The following is a 16159-nucleotide window of genomic DNA, read 5'->3' on the forward strand; positions in this document are numbered from 1 at the left end:
AGTCAAAAGTACTGCCCTCATGAAAAAGGAGAATGGCTGCCCAATCAAGCCCAACAGGCGTTACATGTTGTTAGCTGCACTGCTGGCCATCCCTCTAAATTAATAATAAATAATGAAAATTATCTTAAAAAGAATCCCCAAATACTTCCCTTTCCAGGGGAACATGCCTTCCCAAGGCATGACCATAAGCCTTTCACACTCTGCACAAACATGGGAAATTTGCTTTTGTGTGCAAAGCCCTCTTCAATACCCAAGTCCTGCTGCATACACTTGTGTGTGTGCTTACACAAAGCCACAAGCTGCATCACAAAAATGCAGACACTTCAGGACAGAGAAGAGACTCTAATCAGAGTATGAATGCTCCTTTGCCCTGGGGAAAAGGTTATGTTTTGGTCAGAACATGAGGGTAAATCCTCCCCTAGTATGTAAAGCACCATGGGATCTTTAATGTCTAGGCTGAGCAGACATGACCTCAGTTTTCTGAGGTTTCCTTAATTCCTCAACTCCCACCTGTGAAAGGTCACAGAGCAGTTCCAGTGTTACTGAAATTGTGTTTTGCTTTGGATTTTTGGGAGGACCATTTTGGGGTTTAGCATGTTTGGGTTTTTTTCTTCTTTCATTTGACCAGCCTGTTTTCTCCTCAAATTTGCCTGGTCCTCAGTACCCTGAGGTACTTTCTGTGAAAGCCTTGGATGCAGAGTCAGGGAGATGTAATCTGACAGAATGCATCGTTCTGTGAATCTGTGCTCATCTTGGTCTTTTTCATCCTTCAAAGGCTGAAAGCAGACCGGTAGCTGCGAAAGTACAATAAGTAAGCATGGATAATTTGGACAGTATGAAGAAGAACTGGAGAAGCTAATGTTCAAGTTAGCCACAAAAATTAAGTGAAAATAAAGATACAAATCTGGCTTTGAGAAAAAAAACCCTTGTCCACTAACTACAGTCCTTAGGTATCCTGGTCTGCATGAAACCCTGTGTGTTGAACTCACCATCCAGAATTAAAGGGAACTCAGGAACCCCTGAATTAAAGAAGAAAGTGGAAGAGAACTGAGGAGAAATTTATAAAAGAAATCCTCAAAGATTAATGTTTAGTGGAAACCTTTCTCCTTCTTCTTATGATGGTTCCCCCCCAATAAAAATGTACCTGTCCCATTGTTGACAGTGATTTCTGCCAGCTGTTACATGTGAGCAACTGCCCTCCCTTAGGTAAGATTAGCAATCTACCTAAGCGTATAGGACTCTTTGCACTGTCCACAGACAGCTCCACAGAGGATGCCTAAGATTTGCAAAGGTGTATGACATTTACGTGACTAAAAATTAATAAAGCTTCCTTTTCAAAGGACTGCAATTTTCAGGATAATCTTACAATCCCTTCCCAGTTACATTTTGTAATTCTTAAAATTGCTGTATATGAAAGAACTGGAAAGCATGAAGTCCTGCTTAGCAGAGAATGTGCTGTAATTCATTGACATGGGCTTGGATGCAAGCTACAGTGACTCTAATGCCCTGCACATCTTCCATCAGAAATTAACACAGCAGTGATGAACACTCCCTCCAAATGCACATTCTTATTTGCGTGCATGTGATAGCATTCTTCTTTGTAGTCTCCCAGGAAACCTGAGAGAGGACTTATGTTACCCAGCCTCTCTTAGTCTTCCCCTCCCACTAGGATATTATCCACTTGAGTCACTGGTTAAGGTCAGGATAACCTTGAGGAAGTTATCACAGTAAAGCCACATGCATTTGTCTGCAGCAGGAGGAAAAGCACAGCACTCTGCAGAAACAGGGATTTGCTTTGATGAAACTCATAGACCTGAATCAGGTGAGATCCCACATAATGTGCCAGGGCCATTTAAAACCCAGAGCTAATAGGTGTCTACTGATACAAAGGGCTACCAATGGAAAATGGGGTGGAAGTCATTGCATAATGGTGGAAAGGAGGGACTGTCCATAGTAGTTCATTGTTCCAGTTTAAAAAGTCAAAATAAACTTGCCAAAAGATGTTTTATCTTTTTGCACTCTGTCTTACATTTATTTTTCTCTGTCTGCTTCCTCCCTCAAGTTCCACTGGTTACATCCTTTGCTTATTACTCTAGAGTCATAAAGCTATAAAAATACCTATATTTCAACTACTGACCACTCTTAGATCTCCTAGTCCACAGCTCCTTTAATTAAATCCTCAGGCAGCATTTCCCGGTATCGTTATCTGAGTTTGGTAATAAAGCATATCTTAAGCCAACAACATACTTTTACAATACATGAACTAGAGCTGGGCAAGCTTTTCATAGCAAATGTTTTATTTAGTAGACTAAGCCTTTTGTTCTCTTTCTGAATTATTATGGATTAACTCTGACTTCGATTCATCTGGTTGTTATTCATAACTGTTCAAATAACAGTTTCATTGAACATATTTCAGCTGTTTAGATGTTCTCAAATGACTCATTTCAGTTCTTTCTTTCACTATTTGTTATATGCTATTTACTCTTCAAGGGCTTTACTTGGTTTTACCCCACCTGGTGACAATATTATCTAATTCTCACATTACTAGAGGGTTTATGGAGAGAAGCAAAATCAAGGAGATTTCATTATGCCCTCTTTTCTACTCTAGTCTGTTCCCAACATGTATTTCTTACAAAATTTTGTAAAAATATATAATAAGTATCTGTGATGAGGCCTATTTTCCATTAATAGCCTTTCAATAAAAGTAATTAGGTATCACCATATTAAGGGAAATCATTAAAAGATCTGAGAATTCCTTCTAATTGAAATACAGCTTCAGTCAAATATCCAAGGTTCCACCTAAAAGTTACAAGGCAATGGAATACGAGACTTCATTAGTTCTGTACCTCACTGAGCTCCTTCTTTTGTTGAAATTAGCATTTCTAAATACTTTTGTACAATATTCACCTGACTTTAATGTAACCTAAGTAGCATACACATCTTCGGATTAACTAGTATAATACATTATATGTTTCTGCAAATATAAATCAGAGACGGAATACATGCCACTTAATGTATTTCAAATTATTTTGATCATTATACTTCATAAAATAGTACATCTTGTCCATAATAATTGATCATGCATCTCCTTTTTTGCATTTTAAGAGATTCCCAGAAAACTTTTATCTAAACCTCTATCTGCAGTGCAGCAAAACTAGAATGTACCAAATCAGGATTTAGCTCTGCTCTGTATTGTATGTCTCATGGCTCTGAAAATAGAGTTTTTGCAATGGTTTTCTCCACCCATGCAGAAATAAACAAAAGCAATACAAATTTGCTAACAAGAAAATAGACTAAAAGAATTACAATAGACCAAATTCTATCCTGAAGTCAACAATGGAGCCACAACCACTTTTTTAAAGGCAGTTTTTAGCATCTCACATTTGAACATAATATCTGGTAAACTTTTTCTAGAAATCAATACTTTTGTATTGAACACTAATGAACTGTGATTCAGGGGAACCAGGTAAAAAATACTTCGAAACCTCTTCAGGTGTAGCAAATATTTGAACCTGTATCCTCTATCACAAGCTTTCTTGTGCTAGATTATTATGTGATCATGTGTTTTCCTTTCAGTCTGTTAAAGTTATCACCATGAGAGCAATTTCTTCAGATTTCTGTTTAAAATTGTAGCTTTAACATTTACTGCATTTTTGCAATTTATCACTCTTTCTACCCTAGTATAGTATGAGCTCTTCAAATTGCTTAAGCAAATATTGGCAGCAAATCAAAGAAAATACTGTAAGTCCATGGAACACAATTTTAAACTACGGAAAGCATGGCAGGAATAGCCATGATGTGAAATATGTTAGGCATACTAATTTTCCTATGTGGTATATTCTTCCCTGACTATATGCACACAAAAGAGAAAACATAACCTATGAAATGTTCTATTTACTAGTTCCTGCAATGTTTTCAGAAACTCTATTTTTTTCCAAGGGTCATTACAGCACTACTTAGACAGAGCTGGCAACCTGACTAATGACATTTATTAATCTTAGTATCATGTTTCTTCAGCATTTTCATTAGTGACATTTTTCTCTTACATCTACATTTTCTAGAGCTGTATAACAGCTTTTTATTAAGCTTACTTGTTACTAGGAACTCCAGCAGGACACCAGAAAACAGTACTATAAAAGACAATTGGGATACTGCCTGTGAACTTGCCTGGACCTGCATACAGCCACTAAAGGATATTTCCACCAAAGGATGGCTTGCAACATGTTAAGCACAAGCTGTGTTTAATTCAGCAGCAGTGTGGTCAGGACTTCATTAAGCTCCCTGTGGAGTTACCCTGGATTTATACCAGTACAATTGTGATTAGGATTTAACTGTGACATCTAGCTGTAAAAATTTCTCTCCTTCCAATTTCCAGTGGCTGTAGAGCTCAATCTTCTCAAACACTTATCTTCTTCTCCATTTAAATTGCATGCAGGTACCCCAGAGCATATGAACACATTTAACACTCAAGACTCCAGTGCTGTCCTAAAGGAATTGTCATAAATAATGGAAAACCCATGACCTTAAAAAAAAAACAAAACAAAACCAAAACACCCAAAAAACACCACCCAAACTGTAATAATCCATTATACACATTTTTCATCAACACTATGCAGCCTTGCTGCAGGTGCAGTTTTGCAAATACTGTAATTTTTTTTTTTTTTTTCAGTCTGGAAACCAGTCACAATTCATAATGATTATAAAATACATGATTTTATAAAACTCCATTTTACATTCATAGGAAAACTTTGCTTTTGCAGCTCAGTTTTCATTGGCTAGTCTTGGTTTTCCCATGATGGACATACCATGGACATTTGTAAAAATAAATAATTGAAGCAAACTTAAAAATATATTAACAACCTCTCTTCATAATCATAGAGCAGCTTCATGCTTGGGTAGTAGCCATAGACAACTGCTCACACATTGGTATCCAACAAAAAGCAAATCATCTCAGGTTTCCTATAAGAGGAAACTCCCCTCCCACCCCTCTCCTGGATTTCTGGATAAATGTAGCCTGTGGTGAAGTCAGTAAGCACCAGTCAAATCCAGGCTCCTCCTCCACCCTTTCGTGAATCTGCTTCCCCTCATCAAGGTACCTGTTGGCCTCCACCACCCTTGTTCCTTCCCTATTCCTCCCTCCTCTCTGCCTCTTATCCTTTTGCCAAAGCACCAAACAAAAGGCCACTGCCCATTATGTGATCCACACAGAAGAGCTGCAGCTAAAAATACTTGATTAAGGTACTGATCTAATGCCATTCTTTACCTCAGTCATGGACTACACTGCATTTATCCGATTGCCAATTCCAGTCAAGATTTCTACCATACACTGTGTCAGAGACAACTGGAAAGGCCTCAGAGAAGCCTTGAGTGAAGAAGATGAATGGCTGTCTCAGGGCTGACTTAGGCAATACCCATCAAATAAGTACCTGGTTATGCCTTGCATGGAATTAATATTTAAAACTTGGATTACCTACAAATAAAAATACTATGGCACTGGATCTCCTCCCAAGTGTATTCCTCAGATAAATGGTAGAAAGAAAAGAGATTAATTAATCCCAACTCATTGAGATATGAACAGCTGAGTAGCTAGACTCCAATCTCGAGCAACCAAGATTCACACCACCAGGCAACTGTGTGGTTCTGACAATGGAAGAAGAAAGGACCGAATGCCAAAAGCCACACTACTTGAATCATTGGTAGTGAAATAGAAATAAGCCTCTCCCCACATGTGCTAGGCTTCCCACATGTGCAATTCGAGTCAGTAATCCCAGGAATGGGGCCCAATACCCTCAGCACCAAGAGGACATATATCTAGAGCTAGCTAACATGAAACATGGGCAGCAATAGGGTATTAGCAGCCCCCTTCCACTCCACAGCCAAAGCTCCTTTCCTTGTGCTGCAGAACACACTTCTGCTTGAGGTCAAGAGCTCCAGAGTAACTCTTGAAGCCCTTTCCAAAATGAGCTATAGATATTTATGGTGTTTGAAAAGCTGTAGGACAGATTCTACCATCAGTGTCTTATGCAGAAGCCTACTGGATAGAGCACTTGAGCAGTTCACTTCTCTATCCGAAAGGTTCAAGCTCCCTGCCCTAACCACAAGACACCACTCCAGGCTCTCAGGTGAAAATCACGTAACCACGGCTGAGTATCCTGCTGGGAGACTCACCTTGAAAAAGTGGGACTCATGTTCCAGTCTCTGCTCTGAGGCCTACGGAGATGTTTTCCTATACACTAAATTCTTCAATGCAAAAAAAAAAAAAAACCCTACTCTTAACATTCTGGAAACACACTACAGAAGTCTCTAAGAGCACATCAAAGGCAATTTCATTGATGTAACAACTAAAAGGCATTAAATGGTAGTCATTGAGTCTTGTGAGTCTTGGGTTTTTTTCTGCACTACAAGAGAGAACTGAGAACTCTTGTGGTGTTCTTCAAAAAAGAGAAAATCCTTTTCCCAAAATGGGTTAAAATGGGTAAAAATAGTTCTGGATTATTTTTTTTTCTTTTTTTCTTTTTTTCTTTTGGAGCAGGGGAGTGAACTGAGCATGGATTTTTCATATCTTCAGTAAGAGCACTAATCTCTAGATTTTGAGAATGGAGGATCATAAAAGAAGAGACAACCACAACCCGTGAAAGAAACAATGCTCTGATGCATTCCTTTGAGATTTTAGGGATCTTGTCCTGAGAGCTGGGACTGTGCTGTTCCTCGAAGAACATGAAGATCTTTCACATTTGGAGACATAAAGCTAATTGAAGTGTGAGCCTCAGCTGCAGACATCCTGATTTGTTTATGTTATTAAGACATGCTGACATTTAGCTGACTGAAGGTGATGAGCTATGTAATGCTCACAGTAAGATAATTCATGTCAGTGCTCACAGGCAGCCATTGTGTAAAGACTGGGTGGGTGACTTTACTCAACAACAGGAAAATACATAATACCTCATCCTAGCTACCAGCAAGTGTTTAGGAGGCCTGTCTAGTCGCCATGTTTCAAACAATTATCCTTGAGATTGCCACTACAGAGACACGTATTTTTTTTGCAATTCCCTTTAATCAGAAGAGTTGAGATTAGTTCCAAAATGGTTATTACTATTTATTTCTCCACTTGCAGCTTTTCTGGGTTATGATTTAGATGAAATTTCAGGAAATTTGTGTTCTTTTTTGTCCGGCAGGCAGACTTTTCCAGACTACTTGCAAAACCACAGATGTCAAGAAGCAAGAAGGAAGGCCATAAAAATCGATACTCTAGAGAAAATAGAACTATCATCAATAAATAACTGAACAAGAGAAAAATATTAATTCATTTGGAACCTGAATATTTTATGTAAAGTGTTTCAAAAGAACAGCTTTCTCTCTCCCAGACACAAGCAATTTCCAAACTGTAAAACAGGTTTGGAATTGTCATTCATTTTTGGTAGCATTAGACACAGAGCGCAAGAAGCAGGGAGGTAAAAGCAGAATTGACAGAGATCAGGAGGACTCAGAACTTGCCATCTAGAGAAATGTCTGCTTTACTTCCATCACAGATTAATGAAACACCTCACTAACGTTGTGCATTTGTGGAGAGCATGAAGGTCTGTAGGCAGCACACGTATTATATAGAGCTCACTACTCCTGTGCGTTGCTTTTGAGCATCACCACCAGAGGCTTTTCTGCAGCCATGGAATTAGCTGTGGTATTACCAGCCAGCTGTGTATCCTCCATGGACTTTGGAACAAGCTATAAAAGTAAAAAGAAAAACATACTTTGCCAACTCTTCGCAAAACAGAGCCAGCACTTTAAAACCAAGTGGGTCCTTTTCCTCCTGGCAAATCTTGAGGTCAGGCTCACAGGTCACCACTCGGGATTACGTCAGGAACCAACTGGTGGGGTTCAGGCAGGCTCGGGTTGGTCTGGCAGGCTGCATGAAGTGAACAAAAGCCAGACCAAGACAAGAAGTTAAGGGAGTGGGATAGGAGGAAATTAAGAAGACTGTTCCAAAGGCTTTTAAATTATGATGCCCATGTTGTTGCAATACTATTGGAAAACTAAATTAATTGCTCTTTTCCTTAGCCCCCTACTGCTGTGGCTGCATTTCTTTTAGCTAAAGGGCTGAGCCACTAAAGATGCATCCAATTTCCATGCTGTCCAAATGCTTGTAACCACAGATTTACAGTAAACTGAGCTATCATGAAAAACAAGGCTGTTCATTAGGTGGCTCTTGGCCTTCAAAATTTCCAAGACAAGCAAAGTAGTGGGAGGTAACAAGTCTGCCCTAGAGAGGGCTAATTTCCAAAAAATTCTGACCACCTGTTTTCTTAAAAGCAGTAGATTTAAAGAATTTCTTTTCAGGAACTCAGAAGCTGAGTTACCTTGACTCTATGGTCAGTCTACTATCACTATTAGAAAAAGAAAAGCTAACTATAAGATTTTAGTTTACAATTACATTACTGGAAAGCCAAAGGTTTTCTAGGCACTGTAAAACCACATAATAAAAGCAGAGCCCATTTTCTGTAGAAAATCAGTGGTTCCGTAACTTCACAATCAATCTGTAACATAAATTGCAAGGATACTGCTAAATGGAAACAAATTTTATCTAGTACATCACAGTAAAAATCATCTAAATTTTGCTCATCAGAGCTTCACTTGGCACAGGTTATCAGAATCGCATTGGTAGCACTCCAAGGAAACACTACTTTTTTTTAAGATCTATCACCTTTTCTTGAGTTACTCTGTAGCCATTAAACAGCGCATGTACACTAGCAAGTTCACTGTGCAGCACAAAGAACTATCTTAAATTGAAATGGTAAAGCATGAGAAGTTCCTTTTGTTTGCCTTTCTCCCCTTAAATGTGTCTTTTTAAAGAGTGAGGGTTGTTTTCTGTTTCTTCTTACTCTTCTGAGTTTTGCTCCTTCTTAGTTTATTCATGTAATTCACTGCAGACATCAGGACAGTAACCTCTGTAGAAATTGCTAGTGGCCCACAGAGCTAGCATAAAATAAAAAGTTACAAGTCTACATAACCTTAATTTTATGGTTATAAGCTATATTTACTGCTATATCATAAGTTTGAAAAGACTGCTAAGTGTTCAGTGTGGGAATGCAGGGAATTTCTCTTAAGTTAGTTTTATGGAGAAATGTGTTGTTAAACTGTAGGAAAGGTTACAGTCCTTTCAAGTCCTCCAGAGCTGAATGCCTATTAGGCATTTTTAGGGTATGTATAAAATCCCCCAACCACTCCCTCAATATCACTCACTGAAATTCAGATTCAGGACCTTTGCTCTGTTCAAGTCCCTTTGGTTTTAACACTGTAAACTAACCTGAGTGAGAACGTTATCAAGAATCAAAGTGGTAGAATTTGCTCTTTAACTCTTGCCCACCTGGACTTCTTTGACTTGGAAGCATTTCTCACTATAGTACATAGACAGGGCACAGCTCAGTAAGTGTACAGCAAAGCTGAGATTTTATCAACATGAAAGATGGGAGTGCTCTTAGTACTTCTGTCCTCTTGTGACCTGCCAAAGAACAAATGCTAAACAAGAAAATGTACTGTTGCTCCACACATTTCTCAGCCTCTCCTGCCCTCAATCCCTTGCTCTCCTCTGCCAAGGTATGTGCCCACTCAGCTTGATGGGTGACCACACAATAAGCTGGACTGAACACTGCCTGTAGACAAAGACTTAATAGAATGCCTGTATCGTGGAGTCAACCTGCTCTTGTACATTAAATCCACGTACACTGCCACCAGAAAGTGGATTGGCACAACTGTTACGTGACAGAACTCGCCAGAATGTGGAGACAAGGTCAGAAGACCTGTCTGCATGAGAGGTACTGCCCTGTCTACCCCTGAATATGCTCCTGATGTGTCATGTGTTTGGGGGACGCAGAGCTCAGGAAAGATGGCAGGGAAGAGAGAAGCCTGCATTGAAGGCTATGCACTACTCAGGCTACCTTGGAGCTTCTTGGTTTAATACACAGCATGCCCCAGTCATTTGAATAATCTCCTTTCTTATCTCCATTATTTTAAATCATGCCTGTTATCCACACCTATTGCAAATGTCGAAGTTTCTCTCTTCTCCTTGTTGCTTGCATCATTATCATTTTAATTCTGCATTTATTTTTCATAGGAAACAGTTTATTATTTTTTACAGAATGTCAAGACGATCTGAACCTGAAACAAGTCTTTGGAATTCAGCCTACAGTGTCATCTAAAACATGAAAATAAATTGTGTGATAGAGAAACTGAGGAACAAATGCTTTCTGGCATTTGCTTTCTCTTTCAGGCATTAGGGATTTTTAGAATGCAAGGAAAAATTCCTTTTGTCTTCCAGCTACAGTTTGCTAGTAGCATCTTTTGGTTTTAAACAACTGATGACCTATTCTTCCAGTGGAAGTCACGAAAATAAATTTTAGACCAGTCAAATAACCCCTTGAAGTTCAGTTTACCTTCTGCCAGATTTCTGAAAAACAGTAATGTCATTCTGCAATGCCCTCTGCTGGGAGATGCATCCTGGAGCTGAAAGGAGAGCTACCACTTCCCATCCTCCAGCAAGGAACAGATATCTGAAATGAGATGGACTGGATTTTCACATTCTTTATGAAATCCTGACCCTGCTGAAATCAGTGAGGTCCTCTCTTTTAATTTTCACTTTGCCCTTAAACGTTCTTCCGTTTGAAAATTGCACTGGAAACTATTTATTTCAAGTCCAAATGAAAACCTCATTACTCACTTACAGACACGAAGATTTCTTTTTAGCATTTGAGCTTCTAGAGGGAGGTTTTATGAAGAAATTTTCATCTGAAAAAGACTTTGTTCTTCTTGCCATTATTTTAAGTCTTTTAACTGTAAAAGCCTGTACAAAGTCACACATGCAAATGGCATTAATCTTACACAGGTGTGATTCTGCCTAACATATATTTTCACTAACCAGGATTCTTGTACGGAGAAAACAAAGCTATGCAGTGAAACAAAGTGCACTGCTATGCAGTGAAAACCACGGAGTGTATCTGGAACCTAATGTGTGACACCATCACCCCTGTCAGCTGCAACATCTGTCTCCCTCTCAGATGCAGTATCCTGGGGTGTCAGGAAGAAAAACCTGAATCAGCCACAGTGAGGAGCAGAATATTAGTGTGAAGTTCACAAACACGGCACCGTCACCCCCACATGCACACTCACACCATGCCCCTGTGGCTTACAGGGTAGTTTTTCCTAGCTCACAACTCTTCTGGAGAATCATCCCTGAAAAATATTTTCCAGCCTTGGCAAGGGTGATGGAACACTATCTCTGCCTTGGTTTCAGCTGCCTTAGCTAGGCTGGTTCTACATGGTGTTTGTCTCTCACCACAGCTGTGCAATGGGCAGCAAGTAGGAAGAATTTTTCCACTGCAGTCCCCAGTCCTCTGTGCTTGATGCTTTCTCCTTCCTACGCACCTTCTCACAGGCTAGGCCCTTCCTGGCAGGCCAATTATCTTATATTTATTACTACTTATTATTTCTATCTATTAAATGGAAACATTTTTACCTTGTGATATGTTCTCTGCACTGACCTGCTTTATCACCATGTGCCTCCCTCTGCTCTACTTTACAGGCACTGACACCCTTGGTGCCAGAGAATGCAGGTGCAGTAAAGCTGCACAGTGCCTGGCAACACCATTTTTATTCAAAGTTACACATAATTATCATTGATTTGGAAGTGTGACTTCCTTGTTACGCGGCCTTACAAGCTGACAGTTTCTTCCAGAAATGGCTTTCCAATGTTTGTTATGCCCTCATGGAGATCAAAATGTCATGGTTATAAGAAGCTTTGAGGATTATGCCATATTCATTAAAAAGCCCCCAGACAATTTTTTTGTTTTGTTTTGTATACTGTCCTGAAAAATTTGCTTTTCTTGGTAAGTGCCGCGTCACATTCATTTGAAAATGAGCATGTATGTTTACAAGCATCCAAAAGTAAGTTTACCCCTCACAGCAAGGGCTAAGATTGTCATTCTGAACACTTACCTGTTCTTCTCAGGAGCAGTCTCCTTTACAAGAGAACGGTGTAGCCCAGGCAACAGGGGGTGGCTGCTCACATACTCTAATCTTGAAATTATTAATTGAGAGGAAGGTTGGAAGTAACTGGAAATTGTTCCAGTCCATATGCCCCCCATGGGTAAGGCAGCTGTGCCAGCAAACTGAACTGAAAATCCACTCTGAGCTGGCACCTTTGATGGAAGCATTGACAGTGAAGTCCAAGACTAGGATAGCCTCCAGCTTAAACTGTCCTTTGATCCAAGGCTGTCTCTCAACATCACAAAACAGGGTTACATGAGAAATCCTGCACACACTGTTAGGTTTACTGCCAAGAGGTCTTTTAAGAACTTGTCTCCCAATCTGTTGTCTTTAGTAGAAAAATTGCATTCACAGGAATTCTTGCTAGTGGTTAAAATTATGGCCAAAAATCTAGATTTAGCCCTGAATTTTCTCATGCTGATGCACTGTACTACTAATAAGAAATAAGTGGTGTCACTCAAAATTATGTTATACTGGATTGTGATGAAGAACAGGATTAGAATAATATCCTGTAACAGGGAGCAAGGAGTTGTACAGTTCTACATATGCTGGAGGTGGCAGAACACCTTGGGGAGAAGCAGTCACTGCATTACCTCCATCCCAACTTTTGGAGCAGGAGACTGCAAGGCAGAAAGGCTTGCAACCTGTCTTGGGCTGCAATGCAAGGTGTAACCAAAAGTATGTATTCTACTGCCATCTGTTGAAACCAGTTAGGGAGGTGTTTTCTTTATCTCTTCTAGACCCATTCCTCATAACTCTGGGTCGGGGGGAAAGGGGGTGGGTGTCTTCTGATAATGGGCCAGCTGTTAAAACTAGGTGGGGCAGTGTTCTTATCTCTTTCAAGATCCATCCTCCCTCTGGGGGATATCTTCTGTTAATGGGCCATTAAGGCTCACAGCATGACTGATAAAATTACATCATCTCATTGTGAGATGCTCCACCCACTGGGAGGAGCCAACCATTCTTACCTGGATAAAACCTGAGATTCAGAACACCAGGATAGCCTTTTGCCACTGGATTCCCAGAGGGAGACTGGACCCATCTCACCACCACTAGACTTTCAGAGGAAAAGTATACCCTTCTACAGGATCATCTCTGCTTCAACAGAACCACATCTGTCACTCCTGGAGAGCTTAACTGGACTGCTACCAACACCCTGACCAACAAGGTGTCAGGTTGTATCACTGGACACTCTGTCAGTGGGGTTTTTTTGCTTTTGTTTGTTTGCTGTTTTAGTATTACTACATATTTACTTTTAATATTAATAGTAAAGAACTGTTATTCCTATTCTCATATCTTTGCCTGAAAGCCCCTTAATTTCAAAATTATAATAATTTGGAGAGAGGGGGTTTACCTTCTCCATTCCAAGGGAGTCTCTGGCTTTCTCCTGGCAGACACCTGTCTTTCCAAACCAAGATATCACCATATCAAAAAGAAGAGTGCCTCCCTGCAATCATTTCCCTTTTGTCGGGCAATGGGTAGCACTCAGAAACAACTTTGGTATTACCTGTCTCTGCTGACCTCTTATCATTACTGTGCCCTGGAGAGTTCATTGTTTAGAGAAGAGGGCTGAGAAGAGTTCTAGTCAACCTCAATTTAGGCTTACTTTGGTTCCCAGAGAAAACAGAAGAGGGAAATTAACAACCTGCCCTAGAAAGTTTTTTTGTTTTGGTGTTTTTTGGTGGGTTTTGGGGGGGGGGGGGTGTTGGTGGTGGTGGTGTTGTTTTTTTGTTTTGGTGGGGTTTTTTTGGGAGGGAGGTTTGGGGTTGTTTTTGGTTTTGGGTTTTTTTTGTTTGGTTGGTTGGGTTTTTTTTTTTTTTTCTTTTTTTTTTTGTCTTCATGACTGTTGTGGTAAAATCCAGTTTTATCAGCACTACTGAGAAAGCTTTCAGTAGCTTGAGGATTAGAGAACACTATGGCTTCCCAGGACAGCCTTCCAGCTTTCTGTCCTCTCTTCCTAAGCATATATTGAGATAAAATATTAAAAAAAAAAAAAAAAAAAAAAAAAAAAATCATTATCAATGTGGTCATTCTGTACTTTTCCAGCCCTCAGCAATCAGTAACCTTTCCATTTGCACCCATTCAGTAGGAGACATGATTTGAACAAGACAATTCACTGATTTCCTAAGAGAGGAAGAATTTCAGGGCAGGACCTCAACTCCTTTCTCCTGGCCACAGCTTAGCTGAAGGCCCAGTATGTCAGATTCACCTCAGTGTGATTCCAGGGACTAGTCTGGAATCAATTTGACCCAGTAAGTCTCTTTGATTGCATCAGGCCTTTCAGAAGTTTTGAACAACAAGGATCTAAACAGCAGGCAGCAATCTGCACAAAGCCAATCTTTTAAGCTCAACAATTTTTAAAGGTCTGTGCCTTTTTTTCTTTTTGGTTTCAAATGCTTTCCAACTGAGCAAATGCTCCTACGAGTTCATGGGAGAAGGCCTCGAGGCACCCCTGACTTTGGCACCGTTATCCCATAGACACTCCATACATTTTTGGCACCTTGCAACAGACACACTGACAGCCACAGGATTGATGGAAAGGGAAAGAAGCTGTTTTGCAGTCAAAAGAGAATGTACTCAGATTTCTAAGGCCATTTGAAAGAATGCCAGAATGATACTGGATTTCGGCATTCTTAAGCTCCTTTAAGATGATGCAGCAAGTGGTCTTTTCCACATGTGATGATGTATTTCAGGACAAGAGTTTCTTCAAGATTTTCCAAGCCTGTGGGCTCCTGATCCTTTTTCAAATTACAGAGATGATAGCATACTGGAGAGAATTGTGATTAGTTTAAACTCTCCACAGCTGCAAGAGATGAATGTAAAAATTCCACTCAAAAATCCACTTCTTCTGGATTGAATTTACCTACATGACACAGAGTCCTGGCCAAGGGACCACTTAAAAGAGCTGGAGCAGCATCAACACTATTTAGTTTCTTCCATCACATCAACCCAGCAAAGGCTCACAACTCTTCTACCCAACACATTTCCCCAGCAGCACTGTCATGGATCGGGCGGGGGTTATTAACAGTGACCTGAGATATGTGGGGAGGAAAATGGAACAATGAAATAAAAGCTTAAGTACAAGGGAATTCAGACAGGGCTTGCAACTCATTAATTGAAATACCCAGTGAATCATAAAATATCTTGTTACCGAGAGGCTTTGCTTGGATCTCTTAAGGACAGGAGACCCCACTTCATCACAGGCTGACAAATTTTGAGCGATCTTGGCAACAGGAAGGTACAAGCCCTGTGCTTTCCATTTCAGCTGACCTAAGGAGATGGCAATGCTCTGTTTAACTTAACAGGACCTCTCTCTCTAAATTGCTTCATTATATTTCTAAGAAAATATAATAATATACAGCATTCATTGACACTAAGGGCAGTGTGCCCACCTTGGGACATCTCATCTCTCATGTGTCTCTGACAAGAGGAGAAATGGAGCTGGCATTGAAAGACTGTGACTGACACCTCCTACATTTGTCTGGATTTATTAACAGGGAGATAGGTGAGAGTCACCTTTATAGGACTTTCCTCAAAAATGCCTGCCCTGACTTCCCGGGCGCTACTGGGGATGCCAGCTGCGTAGTCTTCCTGGTTTTAAGGGGACTGAGGCCACTCTCTGCACAAGTGTTCCTAATCTACACCAAAAACAAAACAAAAAATAAAAATTAAATAAAAAAATAAATCAAACAAACAAAAAAACGCCCCACAGACTTCTCCCGTGGGACTTAGCAAAGCCTTTAAACAGACCAGTATCCAGCCCCGTTAAATATATGACAGATGCACTAAGTCTAACCTCTATTTTAAACCTTTCACTGCGCCCCGTGAAGAGACTGACCTAAGCACCAAACCATGCTCCTTCTCGGGTAACCAGTCATCTAAAGGTGGGAAGGCCTATTACAGCATGCGTAGTCGTGGCCGAGTGGTTAAGGCGATGGACTAGAAATCCATTGGGGTCTCCCCGCGCAGGTTCGAATCCTGCCGACTACGGCCGCGGTCCCGTGGCTTTGCGTTTTGTTTTTTTCCTCTTCCCCGTGGTTCCCGACCGAATCCCGGGAGCGGCGCGGCCTCGGCCCGAGCCCGCCGGAGCCCCACAGGCGCCCCGGCCCCGGCCGGGCGGGCA

At 40.5% G+C, this 16159-nt stretch overlaps 1 non-coding gene across 1 annotated transcript; it reads left to right on the forward strand.

Annotated features, from left to right (window-relative positions):
• The first annotated feature begins 15944 nt into the window (after positions 1-15944).
• TRNAS-AGA (transfer RNA serine (anticodon AGA)) lies at positions 15945-16026 on the forward strand. The gene has a single exon. It is a non-coding gene; the product is annotated as a tRNA-Ser (tRNA).
• The last annotated feature ends 133 nt before the right edge of the window (positions 16027-16159 follow it).

Source organism: Hirundo rustica, chromosome 1 (genome assembly GCF_015227805.2).
Source record: "Hirundo rustica isolate bHirRus1 chromosome 1, bHirRus1.pri.v3, whole genome shotgun sequence".
NCBI lineage: Eukaryota > Metazoa > Chordata > Aves > Passeriformes > Hirundinidae > Hirundo > Hirundo rustica.